This window comes from Macaca nemestrina, chromosome 5 (genome assembly GCF_043159975.1).
Source record: "Macaca nemestrina isolate mMacNem1 chromosome 5, mMacNem.hap1, whole genome shotgun sequence".
Classification (NCBI taxonomy): Eukaryota; Metazoa; Chordata; class Mammalia; order Primates; family Cercopithecidae; genus Macaca; species Macaca nemestrina.
This window is the reverse complement of record NC_092129.1, coordinates 127,485,764-127,498,587: the sequence shown is the minus strand read 5'-3', so window position 1 is coordinate 127,498,587 and position 12,824 is coordinate 127,485,764.

Genomic DNA, 12,824 nt, shown 5'->3' with positions numbered 1-12,824 from the left:
ATGTGGAGAAATAGGAACATTTTTACACTGTTGGTGGGACTGTAAACTAGTTTCAACTATTATGGAAGACAGTATGGCGATTCCTCAAGGATCTAGAACTAGAAATACCATTTGACCTGGTGATTCCATTACTGGGTATAAACCCAAAGGATTATAAATCATGCTCCTATAAAGACACATGCACACGTATGTTTATTGTGGCACTATTCACAAGGGCAAAGACTTGGAACCAACCCAAATGTCCATCAATGATAGATTGGATTAAGAAAATGCAGCACATATACACCATGGAATACTATGCAGCCATAAAAAGGATGAGTTCGTGTCCTTTGCAGGGACATTATGAAGCTGGAAACCATCATTCTGAGTAAACTATCTCAAGGACCGAAAACCAAACTCTGCATGTTCTCACTCACAGGTGGGAATTGAACAATTAGAACACTTGGACACAGGGTGGGGAACATCACACACCAGGGCCTGTTGTGGGGTGGGGGGAGTGGGGAGGGATAGCATTAGGAGAAATACCTAATGTAAATGACGAGTTAATGGGTGCAGCACACCAACATGGCACATCTATACATACATAACAAACCTGCACGTTGTGCACATGTACCCTAGAACTTAAAGTATAATAATAAAAACAAACAAACAAACAAAGAACAGCCTGGAATACAACTTGTTCAGGTAACTGGAGCCATCTTCCTAGCTCTTTATTTCTCAGAGAGTGTGGGTAAGTCCTGCTCCGTACGAATATTTACATTGCTTCAGAAGTTCGGTAATTTCTTAAGGGCCAGAGTCTGTAAAGATGTTCCCTTAACAAGATTTTTCAATGGGGTGACCATTAATGAGTTTTCTTTTTCCTCCTTTTAGTATTTGAAAATTTTGGTTTATTACAAGGTTTAAATCTGATGAATTTAGGATCTCTTTTCCCGTTACAGAGCACAGAATAATAGTTAATATTTTACATACATATTGCAAGGTCATGTTGCTACTAGGAGTGTCCAGAATAGACCACTGAAACAGCCTTCTAGTTACTACTATCAAAAAGAACTTTAAATAACATATTTTAATTAAATAACTTTTTTATAGCTATACCTTGATAAAACCATCAACCAATATTTGTACAATTTGATGCCCCCACTCTAAGATTTTAGCTAGTATAAATCAAAGCGTCCTATTTAATGAGACACTTCTTCCAATCATGTTGTATTTATTATTCAACCAGATGATCTCAGAGCTTATAACAAACTAGTAATACTTAAAGCTGGGCTTCATGTGCGTGATTTACTGGGATGTTTGCTTATACCTTGTTTCCAAGCTAAAAATATTTTGACCAGGTGTATTAGTCCGTTTTGAGCTGCTATATCGGACTACCTGATGCTGGATCATTTATAAAGAAAAGAGGTTTATTTGGATTATGGTTCTGCAGGCTGTACAAAGAGCATGGCACCAGCGTCTGCTTCTGGTAATGCCCTCAGGAAGCTTTTACTCCTGCCAGAAGGCAAGGGGAGCCAGAGTGTCACATGGCAAGAGAGGGAGGAAGCACAAGAGAGAGGAGAGGTGCCAGGCACTTTTTTTAACAACCAGCTCTCACATGAACTAACAGAGTGATAACTCAATACTAGGGGGATGGCACCAAACCATTTATGAAGGATTTGCCCGCATGACCGAATACCTCCCACTAGGCCCAACCTCCAACACTGGGGATCTCATTTCAACATGAGACTTGGAAGGGACGACTATCCAAATTATATCATCAGGATTTTCTGGCAAAGACTACCAAGCCATTTCTGTTTCAAACTCCCCAGAGATTCTTGTTAAAAATGCAGATTCTTTGATACCACCCCCAATACACTATTTAGTCTGAGATGAAACTGAAGGATTCTGATTTAATTGATCTAGACTAGCATTTGACCATTGATTTATCATCTGGGATTCTAGGAAGTCAACCACTTATATGTTTTAGAGCAGACGCCATTACAATTGAGGAGAATGTTTGTAGTCTGGGCTTCTCTGTCCACTTCTGATTGGGGCCTCGTTGCCTGATTCTGACTGGATCAGGCAGAGTTTCATTCAAGCCACTGTCCTTGTTTGGCTTCTTAATGTTCAGAATATATTAACACAACCTCAATTTTCTAAGAGCTAAATTATATGACTTGATTTTTGACTGGTAACATAACTGTATTCCAGGCTCTTATCAAGATTCAGATATTCTCCCAGTTTCAAATTTGTAACTAACACTGTCTGATCACAAAAAAGTTCTAAGCCAAAGCAAAACTCTTTCTACCACCACCAGATGACATTACTTTGGACTTACCTATAAATGGATTTCCAAATGGTTTTTCAGAAACCAACTGCAGGTACTTAGAAAAATTTATGGAACTCATAACTGTTCTTTGCATGTCAAAAGCTATGACAGAAAATAGTATTTGTGGAGAATATTCTGTAAGATTAGACCGCCTTTCTTTTCCTCCAGCTTATTTAAAGTATATCCTTATATTAACCCTTGGTGGAGTTGTGTCCTGTTATTGCACTGTACGTGAGTGTGTGTGTGTGTGTGTGTGTGTGTATCCCATCACGTAGGTGTAATGATAGTACACCTTCATTAAGAAGTTTTCCAAAAAGAATATAAGAACATGTTATTATGTTTACTTAAAAGTATAAGGCCAGGTGCGGTGGCTCACGTCTGTAATCCCAGCACTTTGTGAGGCCAAGGAGGGCAGATTACAAGGTCAGGAGTTAGAGACCAGCCTGATCAACATGGTAAAACCCTGTCTCTACTAAAAAATACAAAAATTAGCCAGACATGATGGCACGCATCTGTAATCCTAGCTACTCAGGAGGTTGAGGCAGAATCACTTCAATCCTGGAGGCGGAGGTTGCACTGAGCCGAGGTGGTGCCACTGCACTCCAGCCTGGGTGACAGAGCGAGATTCAGTCTCAAGAAAAAAAAAAATGTATTGAGGACATTGCTCATACAAAAGAATATATAAAAAGAAATTTCTGCCTGGACTTAGTGCCAGGAATACTTGTACTACTTGTACTTTTCTTGCTTTCTTCTTAAGAACACTGCACAATGGAGTCTTTTTAAAAATTGTGCTTGCTGTTCAAATTACCTGCTGGAAGGATTAGAGGCAGATCTGTAACATGCCCAATTCCACTTTGCATACAGGATATCATGACAAACATTGTATGTGATAATTCTATCTGGTTGCACTTTATATTCATATCTGCCTCCATTTCCTGGCATTTTAATGTTTCAAAATTGTATTTTTTACTAAATGATTTTGGAAGAAATAAATATAAATAAAGTCTGTTAGAGGCTGGGCGCAGTGGCTCACACCTGTAATATCAGCAGTTTGGGATGCTGAGGTGGGTGGATCACAAGGTCAGGAGATCAAGACCATCCTGGCTAACACAGTGAAACCCCATCTCTACTAAAAATATGAAAAAAAGTAGCCAGGTATGGTGGCGGGTGCCTGTAGTTACAGCTACTTGAGAGACTGAGGTGGGAGATTGGCGTGAACCCGGGAGGTGGAGCTTGCAGTGAACCAAGATCGTGCCACTGTACTCCAGCCTGGGTGAGACTCTGTCTCAAAAAAAAAAAAAAAAAAAAAAAAAAAAAAAAAAAAAAAAAAAAAAATTAAATAAATAAATAAAGTCCAATACAAAGCACAAAAAAGAACAGCAAAGCCAACAAACATGAAAAAAAGCTCATCATCACTGGTCTTTAGAGAAATGTAAATCAAAACCACAATGATATATCATCTCATGCCAGTTAGAATGGTGATCATTAAAAAGTCAGGAAACAACAGATGCTGGAGAGGATGTGGAGAAATAGGAATGCTTTTATATTGTTGGTGAAAGTGTCAATTAGTTCAACCAGTGTGGAAGGCAGTGTGGCGATTCCTCAAAGATCTAGAACCAGAAATACCATTTGATCCAGCAATCCCATTATTGGGTACATACCCAAACGATTATAAATCATTCTACTATAAAGATACATACACACATATGTTTATTGCAGCAGTATTCACAATAGCAAAGACTTGGAACCAACCCAAATGCCCATCAATGATAGACTGGATAAAGAAAATGTGGCACATATAATATACAGCATAGAATACTATGCAGCCATAAAAAAAGATGAGTTCATGCCCTTTGCGGGAACATGGATGAAGTTGGAAACTATCATTCTCAGCAAATTAACACAGGAACAGAAAACCAAACACTGCATGTTCTCTCTCATAAGTGGGAGTTGGACAATGAGAACACATGGACAAAGGGAGAGGAACATTACACACTGGGACCTGTTGAGGGGTGGGGGGCTAGGGGCGGGATAGCATTAGGAGAAATACCTAATGTAGATGACGGGTTGATGGGTGCAGCAAACCACCATGGCACGTGTATACCTGTGTAACAAACCTGCACGTTCTGCACGCGTATCCCAGAACTTAAAGTATAATAATAATAAAAAAGAAAGCACAAAAATAAAAGTACTTGGAAAAGGTTAAAGAGTTAAATATTATGCAAAACTGAAAACTAGCTGCAGATACATTTAAGTTTATATCATTTTAGCAAGTTATTTATTTTAAAAAATTTCTAACCTGTATCACAGAGAGTGGACTTGAACTTGAAAATATGGTTAAGGTTCAAATGCAGATTTGGGGTCCCAGTCTCCCAGACTGTGGCTTCTGTGGAAGAGATTGTACTGGCTCTAAATTCCATAGATGATTGAACAAGTTGTTTCTGCCTATGTCAGAGCTGAAGAGTGAATATCTCCACTTTTTATATATCAAACCTCCCAAATAAAATTTGGTAACCCTCTATACCATAACACATCACATTAATAATTTGTATTCACAAAAGTCTCTTAGAAAAGATTTTTGAGATGCCAGATACTTTAATTTTTTTATGTTTATATATTTATGGTATATGAGTGTGGATTTCTTACATGTATATATTGCACAGTGGTGGAGTCTGGGCTTTTAGTGTACTCATAACCTGAACAGTGAACCTTGTACCAAAGAAGTAATTTTTCAACTCTCATCTCCCCACCCTCCCATCTTTTGTAGTACCCAAGGTCTATTATCCCACTCTGTATACCCATGTACCTATTGTTTAGCTTCCACTTATAAGTGAGCATATGCAGCATTTGACTTTCTGTTTCTGAGTTATTTTACTTAGGATAATGGCCTCCAGACTTAGGATAATGGCCTCCAGTTCCATCTACATTGCTGCAAAAGTTACAGTTTTATTCTTTTTTATGTCTTAGTATTGCATTGTGTGTGTGTGTGTGTGTGTGTATCGCACATTTTCTTTATCAAATCCTCTGTTGATGGACACTTAGACTGAGTCCACATTTTTGCTATTGTGATAAACATGTGAGTGCAGGTATCTTTTTAATATAATGATTTCTTTCCCTTTGGATATATACCAAGTAGTGGAATTTCTGGATCTAATGACAGTTCTATTTTTAGTTCTTTGAGACATCTCCATACTCTCTTCCATAAAGGTTGTACTAATTTACATTTCCACCAAAAGTGTATAAGCATTCCCTTTTCTCTGCATCCTCACAAACATCCGTTGTTTATTGACTTTTTAGTAATAGTCATTCTGACTAGTGTGAGATGATATTTTATTGTGATTTTAATTTGAATTTCTCTAATGATTAGTGACGTTGAGCATTTTCTCGACATCACTATGCCAGTGGTGTGTATGTCTTCTTTTGAAAAAAGTTTCATGTTCTTTGTCCACATTCTAATGCGGTTGTTTCTTTTCTTGCTGAGTTGTTTGAGTTCCTTGTAGATTCCGAAAATTATTCCTTTGACAGATGCATAGTTTGAAATTTTTTTCCCTATTCTGTAGTTTGTCTGTTCACTCTGTTGTTTATTTTTTGGTCCAGAAACTTTTTAGTTTAAGTCCCATTTGTCTACTTCTGTTTTTGCTGCATTTGCTTTTGAGGTCTTGGTCATAATATTTTTTTGCCTAGGTGTATGTCCTGAAGATTTTTTTCCAGGCTTTCTTCTAGTATTTTCATAGTTTCAGGTCTTATGTTCAGGTCTTTAATCTATCTTGAGTTAATTTTTGTAGCTGGTGAGAGGTAGGTGTCCAGTTTCAATCTTCTGCATATGACTATCCAATATTCCCAGCACCATTTATTGAATAGGGAGTCATTTACTTATTAAATATTTTAGTTGGCTTTGTTAAACATCAGTTGGTTATAGGTGTATGGTTTTATTTCTGAGTTTTTCATGCTGTTCTATTCACCAATGTGTACATTTTTATATTAGTACCATGTTGTTTTGGTTACTATAGCTTTGTAGTATAATTTGAAGTCAGATAATATGATGCCGACGACTCTGTTCTTTTTGTTTAAAATTGCTTTGGCTTTTTGGACTCTTTTTTTGGTTTTATATGAATTTTAGGATTTTGTTTTCTAATTCTATGAAAAATGACATTGGTAATTTGATAGAGATTGTGTTGAATCTGTATATTGCTTTAGACAGCATGGTCATTTTAATAATATTGAATCTCCCAATCCATGAACCAGGGATGTTTTTCCATTTGTTTTTGTCATCTAGGGTTTCTTTCATCAGTGTTTTATAGTTCTCCTTATAGATATCTTTTACCTCTTTGGTCAAATGTATTCCTAGGCATTTTACTTTATCTTATCTTTTTGTAGCTATTATAAATGGAATTGCCTTCTTAGTTTGGTCCTTGGAAACGTCAACTACATTTAAAATCCTTTTCCAATTGATGGATTTCAGGTCTTGATGAACGTCTCAGTTATAATTTTCTTAAGATTGAAAAAGTACATATTTTTTCTATATATACATAAAATTGTCCTTTCTCAAAATTTTAATTTTAATTCAATTCAATTTTAATTTAATTCAATAACCTGCTAGATATCATTTTAGAATCTTGTAGTACTAGTTTTCTTATCAATTAATTGTAGATCTTAGCCTTTTAATTGGGGCATTTTTTCCCCCTATTAGGACTTAAGTTATTAGGACTTGAGTTTTTTAGGACCTACATTTGTAGACAAGAACCACATTATATTTGAGAAATTTGTGAGCCATGTCCTGGGCCTAGCACAGTGCCTCGTAAGATGTAGACCCTCAATAAACTTTTGTTGAATAGGTTAATAAATAAAGAAGCCCCATCACTCAATTTTTTTTTTTTTTTTTTTTTTTTTAAGGAGTCTGACTGTCGCCCAGGCTGGAGTGCAGAGGTGCGATCTCGGCTCACTGCAATCTCTGCCTCCTGGGTTCACGCCATTCTCCTGCCTCAGTCTCCCAAGTAGCTGGGACTACAGGCACCTGCTATCACACCCGGCTAATTTTTGTATTGTTAGTAGAGACGGGGCTTCACCTGTGTTAGCCGGGATGGTCTCAATCTCCTGACCTCGTGATCCACCCGCCTCGGCCTCCCAAACTGCTGGGATTACAGGCGTGAGCCACCGTGCCCAGCCTATTTCAATCAATTGTTAAAAGTGCTAAGAACAAGTGGAGACCTTGTTAATGAAGAAAAAAATAGTATTTACTACTTACCTTAACACTGTACTAAGAAGGGATATACAGATCAAAAGGATTAAATCTCTGCCCGTATTAAGCTAACTCTTTTGTAAAGAAGAATGTAAACAAAGTCAAAAATGCATTTTTTTAGGTGCTAGAGATTAGACAGGACAAAATCTTCTGGCTCCGCTTGGAGTTAAGTGGCTTTGGGAGAGGCTTCGCTGTAGTTTAAAGGCAGAGGTGGGGAAGGCCACTCTGGGCACAAGGACAGATCCACAATGGGATGGGGTATGAAACAGCATGAACCCTTCAGGAAATTACACATGATTTAAAAGGAAAATGGGAGCCCATGGCAGAAAATGGAATTGAACAGGAGTAAAAGGATAGTAAAAAACATTTAATAATATTAAAGGAAATTTGAAACTTGTGTTATACAATAAGGAACAATTTAAAAATTCTATACTGAGGAGTGACAAGGTTAGATTTGTGTTCTGGGGAGCATAATAATAGCCTTACAGCTGGTGAATTTGAAAGCTGGTTCTCAAAAGTTTAGATCTCAAATAGGTTTTTACAGCAGTATTCATCCTCAGCAAACATGATTTGGAACTAAACCAAGGCAGTGGCAATGGGGCTGGAAAATAAACACTAGATTTTATATCTAGATGAAGATTTGGGGAATAAGAGAGGCCACATTAATGTTTAATTCTATTTACAGTGGATCCCAGCCACCATCCGCTTTAACACAGAGGTGATTTTCCAGTAGCTAAGAGGACTGGGTGCTTTAGATACGTTTGTGAAGTTGTCCTCCTCTCGTTAATGTGCTTTTTTACTGTCTTTGTGTAGGTTGATGGGGGAGACAGAATTAGGATCACACATAGAAGTTCAGTCTTTGAAAGGCCTTCTTTCTCTTTTCCCCCAAACAATGACCCCCACCTCTTCCTTCTGGCATATGTTGCCTCAAAACCCTAACACTACTGCCAATCTGCTGGTCTTAGAGCCAAGAATCTGCCACCACCTGGCCCACCTCAGCCTGCTCTGCTAGCTGCTCTCCTGCCAATGCTGGCCTTGATGTACAAGTGTAGGTTATGAGGGTTCTGTTCTCTCCCCCTTTCTCTCTTTGAGTGTGTGTTTGTGAGTGTGTGTGTCTTCTGTAACGAGAAGAAAGCAGGCCACATTTTCTCCGCTCATTTTATACATTTCCCGGAGTGTCTCATATCAAAACCTGTCCTAAGTCCAAGCCTTAGAAGCTCTTTACTGGCACAGACTACACTTGGGTTGTTACTTTTCAAGGGCTACCTTGCTGTCAGTTAAGATTTTAACAACCCACTACAGTACTCCAACCGTGCAGTCCCTCACATCTTGAAGTCTGTGCTTTGGCAGCAGCAGAATCAGAGGTCTGTGGATTCTGAATCCAGAATGTGTCAAACCAAAGGGTGACGTTTTGGGACATTTAATAAGTCAGAGACTGTTTCCCAGGAAATTTTTTTTTGAAGGATCTAAACTAAAATACAATTGAACTGAGATCTCAAAACAGGAAAAATGAACTTGACAAGAATTAAGCTAAGCTGCATCTCATGACATAAATATTCATATATGCATATACATTAACAGATTCAAGTAAAAAATTGATTTTTTATTAGATAGGATTAACTTCAGCTACAGAAAACAGAAAGTTCAAATGACTGGCTTTAAAAAGCTAAATTTACTCGTCTTTCATTTAAATGTAATCTGGGGGGTTGGGGGGAAGATAGGTTTGTGGGTTTCCCATTCTCAAGGTGCCAGACATGTGTGTTCCTGCCCCATATCCTTAGAGGGAGGCTTTCCTCCTCAAGATTGCCTTATGTGCAAGGTGACTACCAAAGCTGCATTTTTTTTTATGCCCAAATTATAGTAAGAAAGAGAAAAGGAAGAAGGAACAGAAAGGCACATGAAATCTGCATTTTCCCTTTTTAAGAAGCTTTCCTCCCCAACCAATCATAGAAATGATGGCTGTCAAGGAGACCAGGATATAAAGTGTTTTATTTGCGCTCATTGACCTTCAGATAAAATTAGGGGGAAAATAATAACATAGATATCTGATAGGAAACTAACAGTACCTTCTGCAATAATGATTACATTTCTGGAAAATAAATGTTAAGATCCTTGAAAACAAGGAGTGATAGTTGAGGAAAAACTTCTTAGCAGCCGGGGACTAAAACCTTTAAAAGATTTGAGACAAAAATCTGAAAATTGGTAGAGAATTGGGGAGAAAAAGAGAATTTGAACAAGGCATTCAAGAGTAAGAAAAATGTCATCATAAAATTACTGCAAAAGCATAAAAGCAACTATATTTTATTAGAGTAAAAATACATGGATTGAATAACCCTAATAAAATAAATTCCAACCATACATTGTTTATAAAAAGTGTATTTAAGGTGATTAGGAAAAAATAAAACTAAAATTAAGCACAAAGATGTCCCAGGGAAGTGAAAGCAAAAATAAAGTCAGATATTATTGTCATTAGACAAAGTAAAATTTAAGGTGAAAACATGACAAAGAGGGACATTAAATAAGGATAAATGTACAATCCATGGTGACAAACTTTTATAAACTTAAAATCATATTAACAAAACACAAACAATATAAAACTAAAATACCTTGATAAAATGCAAATTATCAGGTAACAAGAATATAGTTATTGCAGAAAGTAATATATCAAACTAAAATAAGAATGTATGTGTGTCTATCACATACATACTATACTTCGTAGACTACAAAATAAGAATATACAATTTCTTCTTAAACTGTTATACATTTATAATAATTAATAATTTGGCCACTCAGAAAACCTTGGTAAAGCCAGGAAAGTAGAGATATTATAAGCCAACTTAATAATAATTTAATAACATTGTGTAAAAACTGAAGAAGTATCATATTGTGGTTGTGAACATGAACTCTAGTTATCCTAGTTTTGTGATCTGGGAAAGTTAGTTATCTTCTCTCTACCTCAGCTTAATTTTCAGTAATATTAGGAAAATAATAGTTTCTACATCATCAGTTTTTTTTTTTTTTTTTTTTTTTAGGAATACATGACTCATATGTATTAAACACTTAGATCCATTGTTGACATATAGTATGTATAAATAATGTCAGTATAAATCAATGTCAACCTAAAAAGTTAAGACTGTGATCTTAAATAATAATAGATTTAGAATAAAATCAAAACTGAAGTGACATTACTAACTTAAAAATAACAAAAAAAGAGAAGACTTTAAACACAATGGATGGAAAGCAGCTATATCAATAAAAGACAAAAATGTGGAGTATTATATGTTCTTACTGTTTTTTAAAATTATAAAAATAAATGAACTAAAACATAGAATTTTAAAAATTAAATGTTGGAAGGATTAGGTCAGATAATACGAGAAATTTCTGTTAGCAGCAGCTGAATTTTCTGCTAATAACAGAAAATTGTGAAACGATGATTTCATAAACGTGGCAAAGTGTTTGTAATAGCCATCCTAGGAACAGAGAATATTTGTAACTAGTTGAGGAAGTACTGTTGGGCAGTGTCAATACACTGATTAAGAACAGAATTTAAAATAATGCTAATAATAAAGCCAAAAAATTCAGTAATGCAATTTTTTTTCAGTATGATTCAGTACTGCAGAAGGAGAGATAATTAAACTTGGAAATTGACATACAGTTGTCCCTTGGCATCCGTGAGGAATTAGTTCCAGGACTCCCTGTGGATACCTAAATTCACAAACGCTCAGGTGCCTTATATAAAATGGCATAATATTTGCATATAACCCCCTCTTTATAATTTAAGTCATCTCTAAAGTACTTATAATACCCAACGCCTATGGAAACAGTTGTATTATTTAGGGAATAATGACAATAAAAAATACATGTACATGCTCAGTAACAGATGCCTTTTTTAAAAAAAAAATTGTTTTTGATCCACAGTTGGCTGAATCTGTGGATACAGAGCCCACATTTACTGAGGGCAGACTATATTTCGAGTACTTAAGGATCACAAGGGTCACGCATCTGAGGGTACTGAAGAGTGGGAAGAAATTCCTAGACAGAGGGTCAGACTAGAAGGCAAGGAAATAAAGTCAGGAGATGATTAGAGAATAAGAAAATCATACGAGACTGGAGACTATGTTGAAGTGTAAGAGCATAATTAGAGTGAGAAACATGAATCAAGGAAGAAGGAGATTGGTGCTTGAGAGGTGTGGCAGATTGTATCTTTCAAAGATGGCTACACCAATATATATCTAATTCCACAAGCTGTTTTTACCATGCTATATTGACACTCCTCCATCTGGAGGTGAGGTCGATGTCCCCTCCCTTGAAACCAAACGAAACTTTGTAATTGCCTCAATCAACAGATTGCAGTAGGAGTGATACTGGATGATTTCAAAGGCTAATACACACAAGTAAATAATGGCTTTCATTTGACTCTTTCTTGGAACATGTGCCATGGAAACCCTGAGCTTATTTGCAAGAAGCTCAGCTATCCTAAAGTCTACTGGGTAGATAAAGTGGAGAAATTACATAGACACTGAGATTATGTTCAAGGGGTCTCAGAGGTTCAAGGCCTCCCAATTCAGGCACCAGACAAGTGGAGAAAAGGCTTTCAAGATCATCCCTCTGAAATAATTGTCTGATTGAAACCTCAAAAGACTCCCTGAGCCAGAATCATCTGGCCGAGCCATTCTCAAACTCCAAATCCACAGACAGCATGAATGATAGTAAATCATTATTGTTGTTTTAAGGTACATAAGTTTTAGGGGGCAATTTACACACAGTAACAGAAAAAAAAAACTGATGAATGGGAAATATGGAGAGAAATGCAAATAGAATAAAACGGGGAGGAATACAAGGAGAGGAAAGTAGTACTGTGCAAAATAGGCAATAGGATGACCCTCAAAAGGAATTTTTTTTTCTAAGTATCTTAATGAATGTAAGGTCAGATTAAATTGGAAGGCATCAGGTACAAATATCAGTAATGTTAAATTCTATTTGTAGTAAGTCAACTATTTGTAAATTATGCGTTGGAGATCGACTTTACATCAACCAAAAAGTTAAATTTATTTAGAAATCTATAGAAGAAGAAAAAGAAAAAAAGCCATTGGAAAAGTTTTAAAGATTATTCCATTAAATAGACAAAGTCCTTTAAGGAAAGGGATTAAAATGAAGGTAAGGTGATCTGCTTAAAAATAATATAGCAGTCTGGGAGCCGTGGCCCATGTCTACAAACCCAGTACTTTGAGAAATCTAGGCAGGAGGACCTCCCAAAGGAGGACTTGGAGTTTGAGA